The sequence below is a fragment of the Tasmannia lanceolata genome, unplaced genomic scaffold (genome assembly GCF_043159265.1).
Source record: "Tasmannia lanceolata isolate RefF3 unplaced genomic scaffold, GAP_Taslan_0.1 ptg000024l, whole genome shotgun sequence".
NCBI classification, from domain to species: Eukaryota; Viridiplantae; Streptophyta; class Magnoliopsida; order Canellales; family Winteraceae; genus Tasmannia; species Tasmannia lanceolata.
Window position 1 is genome coordinate 8,771,763 of NW_027518701.1, and position 16,476 is coordinate 8,788,238.

At 39.3% G+C, this 16,476-nt stretch overlaps 1 long non-coding RNA gene and 2 pseudogenes across 2 annotated transcripts; all 3 read left to right on the forward strand.

Annotated features, from left to right (window-relative positions):
* Positions 1-4,042: 4,042 nt before the first annotated feature.
* On the forward strand, positions 4,043-4,450 carry LOC143856907 (mediator of RNA polymerase II transcription subunit 32 pseudogene; annotated as a pseudogene).
* A 2,712-nt stretch (positions 4,451-7,162) lies between these two features.
* On the forward strand, positions 7,163-9,182 carry LOC143856879 (universal stress protein A-like protein; annotated as a pseudogene). Its single transcript, XR_013238410.1, has 4 exons — positions 7,163-7,486; positions 7,737-7,837; positions 8,724-8,845; positions 9,004-9,182. The product of XR_013238410.1 is annotated as a universal stress protein A-like protein (transcript).
* Positions 9,183-10,808: 1,626 nt separating this feature from the next.
* On the forward strand, positions 10,809-11,639 carry LOC143857457 (uncharacterized). Its single transcript, XR_013238656.1, has 2 exons — positions 10,809-11,404; positions 11,520-11,639. It is a non-coding gene; the product is annotated as an uncharacterized LOC143857457 (long non-coding RNA).
* Positions 11,640-16,476: the final 4,837 nt, after the last annotated feature.

Consider the following 16,476-nt stretch of genomic DNA (forward strand, 5'->3'; position numbering starts at 1 on the left):
GTTGAGGATCTTTTACTTTGATTCATTCCAAATCTTCCAACTAATTTCTCCGCATAGCCTTTTTGAGAAACTAGCATATCATCCTTCAAGGTCTCCACCTCCAAGCCAAGAAAGTGACTTAGCTCTCCCAAGTCCTTCATCTCAAAACGAATAGATAGCTCCTCCCTTAGCTTTGCAACCTCAACATCATTGTTGCCGGTAACTATCATGTCGTCGACGTAAAGAAGCACAATAACAAGCAAGCCTTTGTCTTTCTTCACAAATAAACTAGAATCGGAGTTAGATGCAAAATAACCACAAAATTGCAAGTATTCGGCAATCTTACCATACCACGCCATTGGAGCTTGCTTCAACCCATAAAGAGCTTTCTTGAGCTTGCAAACATAAGTCGAATGATCATTTGAATTGTTACCCTGCGGTTGCTCCATGTAGATGTCTTTGTCAATCTCACCATACAAAAATGCATTTTTCACATCAAGTTGAAACAATTTCCAACCATGACAAGTGGCCAATGAAATTACAACTCGAACGGAAGTCATCTTGGCAACGGGACTAAAGGTCTCCTCATAATCCTCTCCGTACTTTTGAAAGAACCCTCTAGCCACCAACCTTGCTTTGAATCTATCCACACTCCCATTCCCTTTCCGCTTCAATTTGTACACCCATTTACATGTAACCGGATTCACATCTTTAGGCTTAGGAACAAGATCCCAAGTCTCATTTTTCACAAGTGCCTTCATCTCCTCATAGCATCTTTCCATTCTCTCACCCCTTTTGCTTCATCAAAGCAAGAAGGCTCATTATCATCAAATGGACCGGAAAGAAAACAAGAATAAGTGCTCACCATGTTTTCATCCCGATACCGTGCCGGCTTGATAATCTTTCTTTTTGATCTTCTAAGATGTGATGCACTACACTCCTCTTCATTAGTTTCTTCATTTTGCTCATCTTCTTGAACGTGACATGCAACATCACTCCCCCTATCACCTTGCTCCCCCATCGGCAAAGAAGAGGAAGACCCAAATTCCATTAGAACATTTGGTGTCACCGGCAAGTTCATTGTTGCTTGAGGCTCAACCTCAACAAGGATGTGCTCACTTACACCCACACCATTAGTGGAACCACCATCCAAAGCATAATAAGAAGAAACTTCATCAAATACAACATCTCTTGAAACAATGGACTTGTGAGTTGTAGGATCCATGCACTTCCAACCTTTCTTCCTTTCATCATACTCAATGAAAATACCCTTCTTCGCCTTAGCATCCAACTTGGTTCTCCTTTCATCCTGCACATGCACATAGCAAATTGAACCAAAAACCTTGAAATGCTTGACACTAGGCTTCACTGCAAACATCAACTTATAAGGAGACTTCATATTAATCGGACTAAGAGGCACCCGATTAATCACATAAGTTGCACATGCCATACCTTCCGCTCATAAGGCCTTGGGTAAGTTCTTTGCATGCAACCAACTTTTACAAGTTTCCACAAGATGCCTAATCTTCCTCTCCGCGACTCCATTTTGTTGAGGCGTATAGGCACAAGTGAGATCTTTTTGTATACCATGATCACGACAAAATATAGAAAAGTCATCGGAAGTAAACTCCCCACCATTATCGGTTCTCAACCGCTTGATCTTCTTGTGAAGTACACCTTGAATGGTCTTCTTGAACTCAACAAACTTAGGCAATGCATTCTCCCTTATAAAATATACCCAAGTGAATCTAGTAAAATCATCAACAAATAATAACATATAGCGGAAGCCGGAAAGTGAAGGTGTCCTACAAGGTCCCATTACATCACTATGGATAAGCTCCAAGGGGGCCTTGCACCTTGAAAGAGACTTGTCAAATGGAAGACGATGTACATTACCATATTGACAACCCTCACACACCTTTCCACCACCAAAAGAATTCAAATTTGGTAGCCCATTCACTAGATTCTTAATCACCATGACCTTCAATTTATCCATGCTAATATGACCCAATCTAGCATGCCAAATTGAAGCGCCATCATTTGTACTCATTTTATCAACATATAAAGTTGAAGTCGATAAAACAAATAAATCTTAAACTCTCTTACCGGTATAGATAACATCCGCCTTCAAGCTTGAAATATTTCGAAGAAATTTCACCTCCTTAGGCCCGAACAAAACATAATTTCCCTCATCAACCGCATTTGCGACCGAGAAAAGATTTTTCTTCATACCGGGAACATGAAACACACTCTTAAGTGTAATAGGATCCTCTTTTGCACCACCAATGGTAATGACCCCTTCTTTTTCTACCGGATGTATAGTGTTGTCAGCCATGATAATAGCATCGTTGCCTTCATATTTTCGGAACTTTGAGAACTTAGATTCGTCGCCGGTTAGATGATGCTCACAACCAGAATCAACAATCCAATCATCTTCAAAATTGATGGATACCAAAGCACCCACCGTAGTAGTTTCCGCCACGAAACATCTACCCCAATCTTCTTCATTTTTTCGGTCATCAGCTTTTTCGGCTACATTGCCATCCTTCAATTTTACACGACAATTCTTTTGTATATGCCCAAGTTTATCACATCGGTAACACATAATACCCTTTCGATTTCCATTACTCATAACAGATGATCCACCTTCCTCTCCACCTTTACTTGGAATATTTTTCTTCTCTTTATATTTGTTCGAAGGCTTCTTGTTGCTTGAAAATAATGCTTCTCCTTCACTCCCGGATATTGAACAACCCGCCATTTGTCTAACTAAAGACTCTTGTGAAGCAAAAAGATTCTCAAACTCCACCAAAGAAGGTTGCCGATCCCACCCTTTAATCGATGTAACATAAGGAATATACTCTCTTTTCAACCCACGAATAATATGCCGCTTCATTCGTGCCTCCGAAATAGGCTCTTCCGGATCTAATAAAGAAATCTTCGAACAAAGATTCTTGATCTTCAAAAAGAATTGAGAAATAGAGAGACCACCTCATTCTCCAACATTTGTAGACGAGCCATATTCTTCTTGTTAAGCAATCCATCAAGGGTAATCCAAATCTCACTTGCCGATTTACACCCAAGAAGTCATGCGAAATAGACCGCTTCAAAAGAAATTCGGCCTTAGCATTCTTCATCCTCCACGCCTTCAATACATCGGCATTTTCTTGTGTATCATCCGGAGCCACATTTGCATCTCCACAAACAACATCCCATAAATCTTCTCCCACAAGATATAACTCCATACATGTTCTCCATATCTTGTAATTTGATTGATTTAGCAACTCAATGCCGAGTCCGCTAACCCTTCCACTCATATCCATCTTCAAAGCACCGATTGAACTTCTTCACCAAGGATATCTTAACAAGCACCAACTTCCACCCTTGTGGCTTTGATACCATATAGAGAAAGACGGATTTCACAACACCAATAGAGAAACCAAAGTTTACACTAGCCCAAGAACAACAACCAAAGTAGAAGAAGAACAATGCCCAAAAAAAAAAGTGCTTCAATATTTGAGAGAACAACAAAACATACAAGATAAAGAACACAAAAAGAAGAAAGCTTCAAGAGGAAAGCTTGCACACAAGAGAGCCTCAATGGAGCTTCAATGGAGGTCTAGGTAGTGGAGAATCTCTACAAAAGTGAAGTAAATGAGAATTTTGCTTGGTCAAGGAAAGTAAAGAGAAGATAGCATAGGTAGGAGATAGTAGGTATGAGAAAGAGGGGACTTTAATGCAAGGGAAGTAGTGGGTTTGGAGTTCCAAGTAAAGGTTTGAATTTGAAATAGGTAGGTAGTGGGAAAAGATAGAGCAAACATGTGTGGCTCACACATGTGCAAGCTAGACAAAAAGACTAACATGCCCATGGACACAAAAGTACATATTTGCCCTCACTACAACACTCAAAATAAAAAATAAAATAAAGCTACCCAAAAAATACACTTTAAAATTTAACAAAATTATCCGTTTCTTTGAATGAGCTAGGGGCCCAGGAAAAAGCCAAAGCTAAGACAAAATATCTGCAATCTCAAATTGCAATTAGCAAGGCGTGGATCATTTGATGGAGAGCACGGTAGATGCACTGAACAGTGCATATCAAGAGTTTGTGGGTACTGCAGCGGGCGTGCTTGAAGCCAAGGAGCCATCAGGTGGGCAAACAGCGATAGATGCTGCTCTAGAGAACTTCAAGCAGCGGTGGGAATTGTTTAGGGTTGCTTGTGATCACGCGGAAGAGTTTGTGGAGTCTCAGAATGTCTTGTGGATGAGGCAACTGGGTCTGTTGCTGTCAGGCCGGGACAGCCTACTGCTTGTCTTCCCCCAATCAGTGTGGTTCGTTTGGAACAGATGAGTAAGCTGTGCAATGGCTTGTTATAGAACTCCAGAATGGCTCTGGAACTGCCAATGGGCCACTCACTCCCATACTCATGTTCCTTTCGATGCCAGATTCTCTGAAGATGCACCCCAGTAGGTAGGTACATACCTGTGCAATTTAGTGTTCCTTATTGTGATAGTACATGTAATTGTTTGAAATCATTAGTTTTTGATAATATAATAAGTTTCCTGTTGTTGTTATAAATATCATGACAATTTTCTGTCTCGTATTTATTGCAATTTAAGTTTTGGTTTTATCAGCATAAGACTGAAATAATGTTGAGTGGCACAGCATCTAGGGAATTAAAATTTTAAAGTGGTTCACCATATAGGAAATTGAATAACTTTTGAATTGTAAAGATGCATAATGAAAACAGACTTATTGGTTATTTCCACAATTTCTTATATTTGAAAGTAGAGGAAAAGGATTGTACGCTCGACCGTACCTAAAGTTAGGTACGGTAGAGTGCCAAATCACATGGGTCCCCCATTTTTGGTGGGCATCTAAACCATTCATTTGCAAGGCCCCATCATAGATAGGGTGCATACCAAAAATCAGCACCATTGAATCATCCTAACTTCTCCAAAACTGGAGGCCAAATTGGGCAGATTTGTGGACAAACAATGTCTGTCCATTTTGGCCTCCACAAATGGATGGGTTAGGATGATCTTATGGAGCTGATTTTTGGTATGCACCCTATCTATGATGGGGCCTTGCAAATGAATGGTTTAGATGCTCACCAAAAATGTGGGACCCATGTGATTTGGCACTCTACCGTACCTAACTTTAGGTACGGTCGAGCGTACAATCTTATTCCTCTTGAAAGTATCGTTTAGTTACTAAAACTTTCAAATTTTGTTATTGAACTGCTAGGAAGACGGGAACCTGTTTTCCCAGAAAAGATTATGCTCAAAATTTTGACACTTGCGCCACACTACAAGGAAGCACACTAATAGTCATAGTGATTTTGGCTTCTCAATTATATTACAAAAATACCCCTACTCCTGGGGCAAATTTTTGAAGTAATGACTATTAATCTCTGGCGGCCATACGCGACCAGCGCTGATTGGAATCCCTCCGCCCGAAGGGAGATACTTCCATGCTCGTCTCACACAGCCTCCAATGATGACATTTATTTACAAACATAATCCTTATGTAGGGGTATTCCAAGCATTTTAACCTTTTGAGCTTCATACTGTGGCGTGCTTTTGTGTGTCAAAAGTGAGCGCATCAACTGATAAAATTGTGTAGCTTATGTAGTTGCTATGCTGATGTTTTTTTCGAAGCAAATTGGATAAAGCCTAGTAGATCATTACTTTTTTAATAACAAAAAAGATCCCGGTGGATCACAACTTTTTCTAATACCAAATTGGTGCAAGGATTCACAAAGCTGGGTTGGAAATTGAGAAAACTAACTAATATTTTTCGAAAAGAGGATTCTGTTTCACCTCTACTCGCGATGGGAGGTGTGAGATGGGCCTTGCTTTTTGCTAAAATTATTTCATACATTTAATTACTATACCAGGTGTTTTCTTTTGCAGATTTGTTACATGCAAAAGGGAGGAAGACAACGGCCTCGAGCTTGGGAGATCAAAACAGAACTATAGGCTATTCTCCCTGTGATGAAAATCTAGAATTTTTTTATTTTTTTAAAAATATGACAGAGTTATATTATATTATAATTCATACGGAATTGACATAAGATAGGGACCATGAGTCCCCTCCCTCTGCTTTACACTGTATGGGGCCCAAAATTGAAAATTCTAGAATTTCATTTTCATGTCTGGCTAAATATTGTATGACTTTTTTAATAATGAGAAAGATTATGAACAAGCTACAATTGCTTTAGAACTAAAGGCCTTCCGGAAGGAAAACACAGGTAGGAGAAGGCCCACCACAACTGAACTAGTCCTGAAGCCCACCAAGCAGGCTCATTTCATTTCCTCTGTTTTAATTATTTCCCTGATGTGTAAACACCTGTGCCTATACATTAATAGCAAATCTTGAGACGGCCTGTGTTGTCCAAATATGTAAATGCAAATAAAATATGACATTAATAGTTGAAGAAAAGCATACAAGTAGGTGTCAAATTGAGTTAGTAGCTAGGGAGTATGCATTTTGATGTGGTTCTCTATACTCTTTAAATACATAAGCATAGAAGAACATGCACTGTTTTTGGTTTGATTTCATATATGTTATCACTTTGGCTTGCAAATGTAGCCATCAAACGCAGTTACAAATTATCTTGATACTCTTCCCGCCATACATTTCATGGCCCACTGTTATTCGTCTGGTTGTATTGAAAAAAAAAATGAAATATCTTAAGATTAGCATACGGCATGGACTCACTGTCCATGAATATTGTTGGAGATCAGAATCGTACCTTCATTGGATGATTTTAGGCCCTTGATCAAGCATGATGAAAAGGGCCGTCTTAAAGTTGTCATTGAGCCGTTGGTTTTTGCATGCCTCAACCTATAGAAAGATAATTTCGGAGCATGGCCTATTTACGTGGGGGGGAGAGGAGGCTTACAAGTGAATGGTTTAGAGATTTTCCGGGCATTTCTAAATGTTAATGCTAAGAGAAAAGTCCCCTATCGAAGACAATGTCATTCTCTCTCCCTTGAGTGTGACTGGGTCTTCGTCCAAAAAATAAACATGCGTAGAAACAGAAAAGAGAGAACCACCCACCACCCCACTCTCCGGAAGAAGAAGAAAAAAACAAACCATTCTCTCCGAAACTGCAAAATTACAACAAACAGTTACTGTTTGAACGAACTTTTACTGCAAAAAAGGTAAGAAGAAGCTCAAAAACCATCACCGGGACATCTTTGCCTTTATAAACACAGACGTGGGTCTGCTTGCTCTTCCCAGTTCCAGTCCTTGAAAGCCCATAACAAGATCTTTAATTTGTTTTCCCTTGTTTCTAAAGATAAAAGAGAGTGAGAATGGAGGGATCGAGGAAGAAAGTTATTATGGTGGGAGTGGACGACACCAAGGAGAGTTTCTACTCCTTGGAATGGACTCTCGACAATCTCCTCTTGCCCTTGTGAAATGATACCTCCCACTTCAAGCTCCTGTTGATCCATGTCAAAGTCCCAGCTCTCTCTGTCCTCCGATTCTCCGGACCCGGTAAGATAGGGGTGCTAATATCAAAACACCAGGTGTAGATATCAATTCCTTTATTCTCATTTATTCGGCAGTTCAGTTATATATGAAAACTAAATGATTTCGAATGTGTGTACAATATTCCATTTCTTCCCCTTAATTTCAAGGCAAGCCCTATTCATTTTTTCTGACTTTTTTAAAAAAATTAACTAAAATTACATTACAGAAAAAAGAAAAAGAAAAAGAATTTAATTACATGCAATGTATGTAGCAGCAACTGGATTCGGAGACGTTGTTACAAGGGTTGAAAATGATATAAAGAAGGCTGCTGTCTCCATCGTAGAAAGAGCTAAGAATGTTTGCCGTAAGAGATCAGTAAGCTCTTCTTCCTCTTATCTTTGCATGTAATTTGATTAGTTTAAAAATGACTAAACATTTTCAATTTGGATATATCTTGTATCATGTAATTTGATTATGTTTGGCTGGTCAGGGAGATGTCATAGCCTAAAAATTACAGTTGTAACCATTAGAATGGAGGAATTAAACATCGACTGGCAGCTTCTTAGTATCGGTCACAAATATTTGTATTGGGAATTTTTTCGGAAAGGATGTATATGGGGATGTTTTATCACTCCCCTAAATAATAAATATAAGGCAGCGATAAATCGACCCCTTTTTAACGTAAAACGTTAGAGGATTGAATAAAGTTGCCATCTTCTGTTAAGCACCGTACAAGTGAACAACTCACACGCCCTAACGTTTTACATTAAAAGGGGTCGATTTAAGATATATGGGGGTCGATTTATCACTCCCCTTAATATAATATAATTTATAAATCAATGCATGTGAGCTTGTGCAATACGCGTCTAGGCATTTTCACGTGATGATCGTCACCATCACTGATATCTGATCAAGGGTTGATGGCTACACGATCCCATAGATATCGATCACCTTCATACAAAATATCTAATGCCCATGCACTTTTACACTATTAAAACAGGGAATACTATCTGCACTCCTTTGTGTTGATAATGAGACTCCTCCCTTAATTTGTTTTGCACTTCTCTGATCTGATGCTATAGCTATTTGGTAGTTGTATTAGCCTCCAACACCCCATTACAAAGTTTAAATGAAAAAAGAAGTGCGGGGATTGTTAAAAAAAGAGTGTATAATTCCCAAAGAGGGCATTGTACTAATATTACATTTGCCTCCTTGCTATTATTGGTACCAGTAACAATATAATGGGTGTTTTCTCTTGCAGATTTCGGACTTTGAAGTGATAACCGGCGAGGGGGATGCCAGGAATGTGCTTTGTGATGCTGTGGAAAAGCACCACGCAGACATGTTAGTCATAGGCAGCAATGGCTATGGTGCCTTCAAAAGGTATGCACTTACTTTTTCGTTATATATAGCTTGGACCAAATCAAGGTTTGAGAATGGTACATAGCGACTAAACGGAAGGACCCAGAAGCATCCACAGTTGATTAGGGATTACTATCTTAAGAAAGAGTAAATCTTGATTGTTGGCTTCTCTTTTGGAGGGCTATTCTGGGGAGTGTGAGCGATTACTGTGCTCACCATGCTCATTGCAGTGTCTTGATTGTGAAGAAGCCAAAGCATCACACCAACCAGCATCACACCTACCATTGAGAACATACTCGCTCTCAAGTATCTGTTCAATGTATGGCTTTTGAGTCTCCCTGGCAAGAGAAGCTCCAATAACCCATGGAGGCATAATAGTTTTCTTCTCTATTACTTCTCTTCTTTATTTATTTGATTTGTAAAGCATTGTTAGGATTTCTCTACGTTTAACTAATTTGGTATGAGGAGTGCTCTAAAACTGAATTTTGTTGAAGAGCTTAAGACTGATGACCATTACAATGCTTAATTATATTTAATTATGATGGAATTTCGATAATATGAGAGGGACGCATGAAAGATAAGGTTTAATTCTTGGAAACTAGCATAACTCTACATTACTTAATTATATTCAGAGAATGGGAAGTGATATTTACGCCCCTTTTGATTACTAGGGACACTCAACGCCAGTGTATCAATGACTAAGGGGGGCTAATGTACTTGACGTTAGAAGAATCCAGTGGGTTTGATTGATTGCCACGTTCACTGGCGCTGGGTGTCCCTGGTGATCAAAAGGCGCGTAAATGTCACTTAGAGAATATGTGAATTTTGGGGTGGCACAATCCAATTATATTTAGAGAATATGTGAATTTTGTGGTGGCTCAAATCTTTGGATCATGTCTGCTATCAGTGCTTGTTTACTCGACATGGTTTGACTAACTAAAGGAATAGCATAAAAAAAATGCTACTTAATACATAGTTTCAAAACTTGTCCATGTCATTGTCAACTCGCCCGAGTCAACTCCCTTTTACCTTTGGCCACGTTCTGTTTCAAGTCCACATTTTGCCCTACAAAATCCATCAAAGCTCCCTTGACTCTTTCAAGTCCACATTTTGCCCCACAAACCCATCAAAGCTCCTTTGACTCTACCAAGTCATGATCGTATCAACCTGAATACTTGATTGCACTGTACTGGGTCAACTATAATATTCTTTGGCCGCTTTACGGTTAGCATCCGCGTTTTAAAACACTAGACTTAATATATTCATATTTCTATCTTTGAAGTCGAGTATTATTTGAGCTCAACTCATGGAATAAAAGAATAATCTCCTATAAATATGATCAGTTTAGGTTCATATTTGTCCTTAAGGCAAATTACCTCTGATAAAATTGGAACGATAGTATGGGCACCTGCAAAGATGACATGCACAAATCGAGAAATGATCCAAATATTTTTGTCAGGATTGAGCCTTCTTGCTCAATGGTCAAGGACTCAAGGCTTCGTTCTTCAACTTGGAGGCCGAAGGTTCAATCCCAGCTTATCAACCAAAAAAAGAAGGGAATTAAGTCTATGGAGATGGGTACTAACTGTTTTTTCTTTTTGCTTTTTTTTTTGTGTATCTAAACGAGTCCTAGTACCACTTTGTCAAAATAAAATGAACTGGAAAGGGTTCATTTTAGATTCATTTTAGATATGACTTGAAATAGTAATGAAGCAAACATCTTTTGAGTAGTTTGGAAATATGTAGAACCAATGGGCAGTGCACATGGCTTGCCATAACTAGCTGTTCGAGTTAATGTTCTGTTTTGGTTTACTTAGGTGGACCGACCGATATGCTAGCATTCTAAAGTATCTACAAAGCTATTGCATCTAGAGTATCTACAAAGCTAAGTTATAACTTATAAGAAAACATTATAAAACAAATTGGATACCCCCACGTTTGTCTTTTAATCTATTTAACCATGGACAACCTTCCGGTATAAAAATAAAAATAAATAAATAAATTGTAATCAAGGAAATGGTTTTCTAGGAGATTAACAGGTAACACATGATTGGGTTGTTAATCTTGTGGGACCCATGAGTCAGATGATCTTAATCCCTTATCAAACCCTGTGTCGAGAAAATTCAATGGTAGATCGTTTGTAGATCTGTGACGCATTATGGACCCATCAGATAAACGATCCTCATCATTCTAGTGTAAGAGTGAATTTAGCCTGAATCCCAAACGCTTTAATCCATTTACAGCCAACGGAAGGATAAGAAGAAGAGGTTGTTGTTGTTGTTGTTGTTGTTGTTGTTTGGAGGCATGGAAGGGAGAGGGGGTGTGGTGAATAAGAGCATGCCTCCTCCTCCTCCGAACCCAATAGCCCAAGTGCAAACCCTGTTCAAGGAGTTGGAGAATGGGTTCAGGACGTGGCTTGCCAAACAGTCGTTGCCGGTGGAGGCGGCGGTGGTGACCGCCACCAGCGTCGCTCAGGGCTCCGCCATCGGAGCCTTTGTGGGCACCCTAATCCCCGACATCTCACCTCCACTACAGCCCGCCCTCAATCCGCAAGCCATAGCTTCTCTCAAGCAAGCCCAGGTTAAAAATTCCTTTACTCTAACTTCTCTTATTACTATTATTTTTATTTTTTTTGGTCTTCTTATGAGAATTTGAGAACATGGGTTATTCTTGGTTTTTGCTTTTATCTTTGAAGATGTAGAAGAAACAACAACAACAATGAAATGTCAGCTTGTTAGTTATTTGACCGTGGATTGTTTGCTACTTCTTGTCTCTCTGTTTCCCCCCATGTAAATGCAGATATTTTATTTTTTTCCCTCTTGAATGTTTGGATTAATGAGTTTATGATTCACAATTCCTAGGCTGTGGACAATTGAACATCCATCTCTTATTTAAGAATGGGAGTGTTTTAGCGCCAATTTTAAATATTTTGTTACTGAGTGAATTTTGAGGGCATAGGTTCCTTTAACTGCATATCAATATCTAGTTTTAATATTCATCTTGGACAAAATGTATGAAATGAGACTGGTGATGTGGGTGAGTGACCTGTGTCAGATTCAACTTAAGTTGAGGATACAACCAGTTGCTAGAATTGTACTTGACATTATTTTCTAATCACTTTGTAGATGTGCGTGAACAATTCACTGGTGAGGGGGTCATGTTGTGCCCTCCTGATTCTCTTAACAAAGCCCTCAGTATCTTTTCAAGAGAATAAATGTGCACGGCCCGAGTATATAATTTTACTATCTCGTATAAAGTCCCAGCTCTCTCAATTTCAGGGATTCTAAATCAGACATATGATTATGTCTCAATAGACTATTACAATGCGCTTGTTGAGGGGGTCATGTTGTGCCCTCCTGATTCTCTTAACAAAGCCCTCAGTATCTTTTCAAGAGAATAAATGTGCACGGCCCGAGTATATAATTTTACTATCTCGTATAAAGTCCCAGCTCTCTCAATTTCAGGGATTCTAAATCAGACATATGATTATGTCTCAATAGACTATTACAATGCGCTTGTTGAGGGGCCATGTTGTGCTCTCTTTATTCTTTTAGCAAAGCTCTCGGTATCTTTTCAAGAGAATAAATATGCATGGCCAGAGTATAGAATTTTACTATCCCGTATAAAGTCCCAGCTCTCTCAATTTCGAGGGATTCTAAATCAGACATATGATCATGTCACAATAGAGAATTACACTGCGCTTATTGATTGGAAACGCAAACATTTAGCATAAGTGATATGTTCTAAGGCCGAAGCCATCTGATCCTTGTCAAACAGCCCTCATTTTTTTTCTAAAAAAAATATATTTCCATGTCAGTTACATATTGATGTGGTTATCAATAAATACCATAGTTATTCTTTAGTGCTATATGTAGTTCTAATCTAGATTGTAGTTTGGTTTGGTTTCCAAAGAATAGTATAACGAGATTCTTTTGTTTCGGTCATTTGTATATGGTATGCATGAGTAATAGAGTTTGTTTCTTTACATTAAAAACAAAACAGTTGGAGCACTATTGTGGTAGTGTTCTTTTTAAATATTTGTGTAGGAGTCACTACACCTAAGGGGTAAGAGTGGGGGCTTGCTTGATCTATTATCTTCAAAAGAGACCTTAAAGGGAGCAGTCAGATAGAGTCCTTTCTTAGGTTGTTTTTCCTACATGAAAGATCTTCTTCCTAAAGAGATTCGATTTAGAACTATTATATGTCAAAGGTCCAATATTTAAAGAATTTCAGAGGATTTCCCTAACTATGTCCGTGTCAACAAACAATTTGAAATACTATCACACCCACTTTTAGGTCTACATAGGGTTATTTTTTGTTGGGCTGTAGGACTAAAGCATTCTTACGATGGACCATCTAAATGGTTGGAGGCAACTCGTTCTTAGTATATACATCATGTGGTACTCATGTACACGGTTTTAATTGTCAGTTTGGACCCGAATGAAATAGAAGTATTCCGTGGAAGTCTATGGAAATCCTGTAAAATTCATAGAAGCTTATGAAAGTTCAAAGAAATAATGAAATCTTAAGATAGAACTTTAGGAAATGTTAGAATAAGCACAAAAACACACCTCAAAACCATCACATAAGCAAGACAACCATCCATAATTGTTTAGCAAGATCTAAGTTATAGAGAGCAAGTATGGGTACATTCCTAGTAACTTGTCATCCGACGGACCATCTAAATAGTTGGAGCCAACTCATTCTTAGTATTTACATCATCTGGTACTCATGTACAAGGTTTTAATTGTCAGTTTGGACCCGAATGAAGTAGAAGTATTAGTGGAAGTCTATGGAAATCCTGTAAAATTCATAGAAGCTTATGAAAGTTCAAAGAAATATTGAAATTTTAAGGTGGAACTTTAGGAAATGCTAGAATAAGCACAAAGACACACCTCAAAACCATCACATAAGCAAGACAACCATCCATAATGGTTTAGCAAGATCTAAGTTATAGCAAGCAAGTATGGGTCCACTCCTAGTAACTTGTCCTCCAATGCCAGGTTCTAGTTCGGAGGAATGACAGTTTGGAGGGATATCATCAAGCAAAACTACAACTTCCAGAAGGGGATATTGAAAGTTTATAAGGGTGACAGAATCAAGTTTTGCCACGACACCTGGTGCTGAGATAACCTCCTTAGTCTCTCCTTCACTGACATTATATTGGTAGTTGTTGATAAGGATGCATTTGTTAAAGACAGAAGGTCGTATAGCATGGTCAAGGTCGTATATAGAAATCGATCGAGTGGCACAACTCTTGGATTGGTCGTATTCCTGTTATATCAAGAAGAGTGGAAAGGATAAACAGGTTTGGATTTAGGATTTCTTAGGGATCTTCTCGATTGCTCTACCATCACATCTCTCGTTACCCTCAATCCTCGCACTTGGGCAGAGTGTGGCACATCCTAGCCCTTCTTAGAGTTCGTGTCTTTGGGTGGACGGCCTTTCTAAAGAGAATTCTCACAGCGAATCGCCACAATTTCCCTTTGTGCATTGAGGCAGGGGAGTCAGTGGCCCATATTTTTATTCATTGCAGGTATGCTAGAGCTATCTGGTGCCTTATTCTCAGGAGATTTGGGATAATGTAGGTCTTCCCCTCTAGTATGGCCGATCTTCTAGGTAGTTGGGCCTTGTCCTGTGGAAAAGCAAATGTAAAATCCTGTGAACCTATCTCTTCTAGCTACTATTTGGGTGATTTGGAAGGAAAGAAACAACAGAGTTTTTTGAATCTCTGCTAAAAGCCCGTTCTTTATGTATTCTAAAGTTATTTCTCTATGCATTTTCTGGGCAAAGTCTCATCCGTGCTTCAGGTTCATCACTAGTACCGACTTATGGCATCGATGGCAGGAGATTTGCTCTAGTGGAGAACTTAGAGATCCTCCTCGCCCTAGGTGGTCGCCCCCTCACCTTAGTATGTTTAAGGTAAATTTTGATGGCTCCAATTTTGTTAGTCAAGGTCCATCCAGTGTTGGTGGGCTCCTTAGCGACGAGTAAGGATTAAGTGGGATTTTTCTGGCCCGATCGGCCGTGCAAACTCTAATGAAGCAGAGCTGTGAGCAGTCCTTCAAGGTATCAAGCTTGTGGATGAGAGTGTCATGCCAATCTTGGTGGTGGAGGGGGTCTCCCTCAATGTTATCAGGTGGTTGCTGGAGAGTCATACCCCTCCTTGGAGGTTCGCGCACCTGATGGATGAGATTCATGATCGAGGAGTCCGCCCTTGCTCAAGAGGGGATTGGTAGGCCTCATCTGGAGGTTTTTGTATTTTCTACCCTCTTGAGGCAGTGCAACGTTATTATTTGTTTGTTCTCCCTTTACGTTCTTTGTGATCTTGTCACGGTCTTCTCAGTCGTGGCTGTATTTTTGCTCCTTGTCAATTTATCTTACCATTCACAAAATATTGGTTTAACCAAATCAAACACCTAGTGACATGCCCTATTGCGCTTGTCGAGAATAGCAAAGCTCATTCTAAATATAATGTTTTGAAAGTTGATGATCACGCCATTTCTTTTACTTTTCACCGCACACATCTTATTAATGGAATGACATTAATATTTCATGGATATATGAGTTTTTTTTTGGTCATGTGGGTGCACCGCAAGGAACCAAACTTTAGACTTCGGTTCGGACTTCCACTTTGGTCCGCACGAAAGTCGACATGTGTCAGTGGCAGTTTAAAACCATGTTCATGACAGAATTCCATTCGCCACCAATTTATCTATTGTTCGATTAATTTTATCTTCTCCACTTTTCATATTCAGTATGTGATATGGTGCTTCATTTTTGTTCTATCAGAGGCGCATGCCAAAAGATCATTTTACTATTTAGATGTCATATTCGGTTCACCCCCAACTTAGGAAATCAATTTTAACAATCTCCCCTAAAGTGTATGAGGGGAGCTTTGCTTCTATATAGTATAGTTACTAGTGGCACACACATTTCAATGAGCCATAGTCTAAAAACTGCATTGTTTGGACTACCACGTCTGTCTGATTAGAGCTTATGGGTCATTGTCTAAAAATTGTATTGATTGGGACAATCCTAACTTTACGACTGCAGAACTTGTGAGAAGGTGGAGAGGGGCGGCGGTGGATTTTGGTGGGATTGGAGGCACCAAGGAATGCCGAAGATGGTGTCTCAGCCTCCTCCTTTCTGCTCTCTTGCTTCTCCTTGCAAACCTTAGAAGTCCCCTCTTTTAATTGCATTTTAGGTTTTTATATAACCCTAAGTTGGAAAATTGATCTGAGCCGTCCATTTACCATCAATGACTATGGCCTTTTTGCTCTAGAATTCTCTAGAAACTTGTAGACACCCCAATTTTGACCTAGCCCCAATCTCCCAAAATCGAATAAATTCCCGAAAATCGAATAAAGTTCCGAAACTGAATCCCAAAAATTCCCGAAGAATCGAGTCCTAAAATGCAAAAGAGCCTGAAAATGCCCATTCACATATCATTTTGAAATCTTTTGGAAGCCCGAGTGCCCCCCAAACCTCATTAGGTCTCCCTATTTAGTTACCTCAGTTTTGTCCATTTTTTTTTGCAAGAAATTGAGAAAAATTACAAAATGCCCAGAACTTTGGTATTAACACCCCTTTATGTGAGTTCCAATGTTCATTTACACACCATATTTGGATATGAGCACCCATCCCCTCGT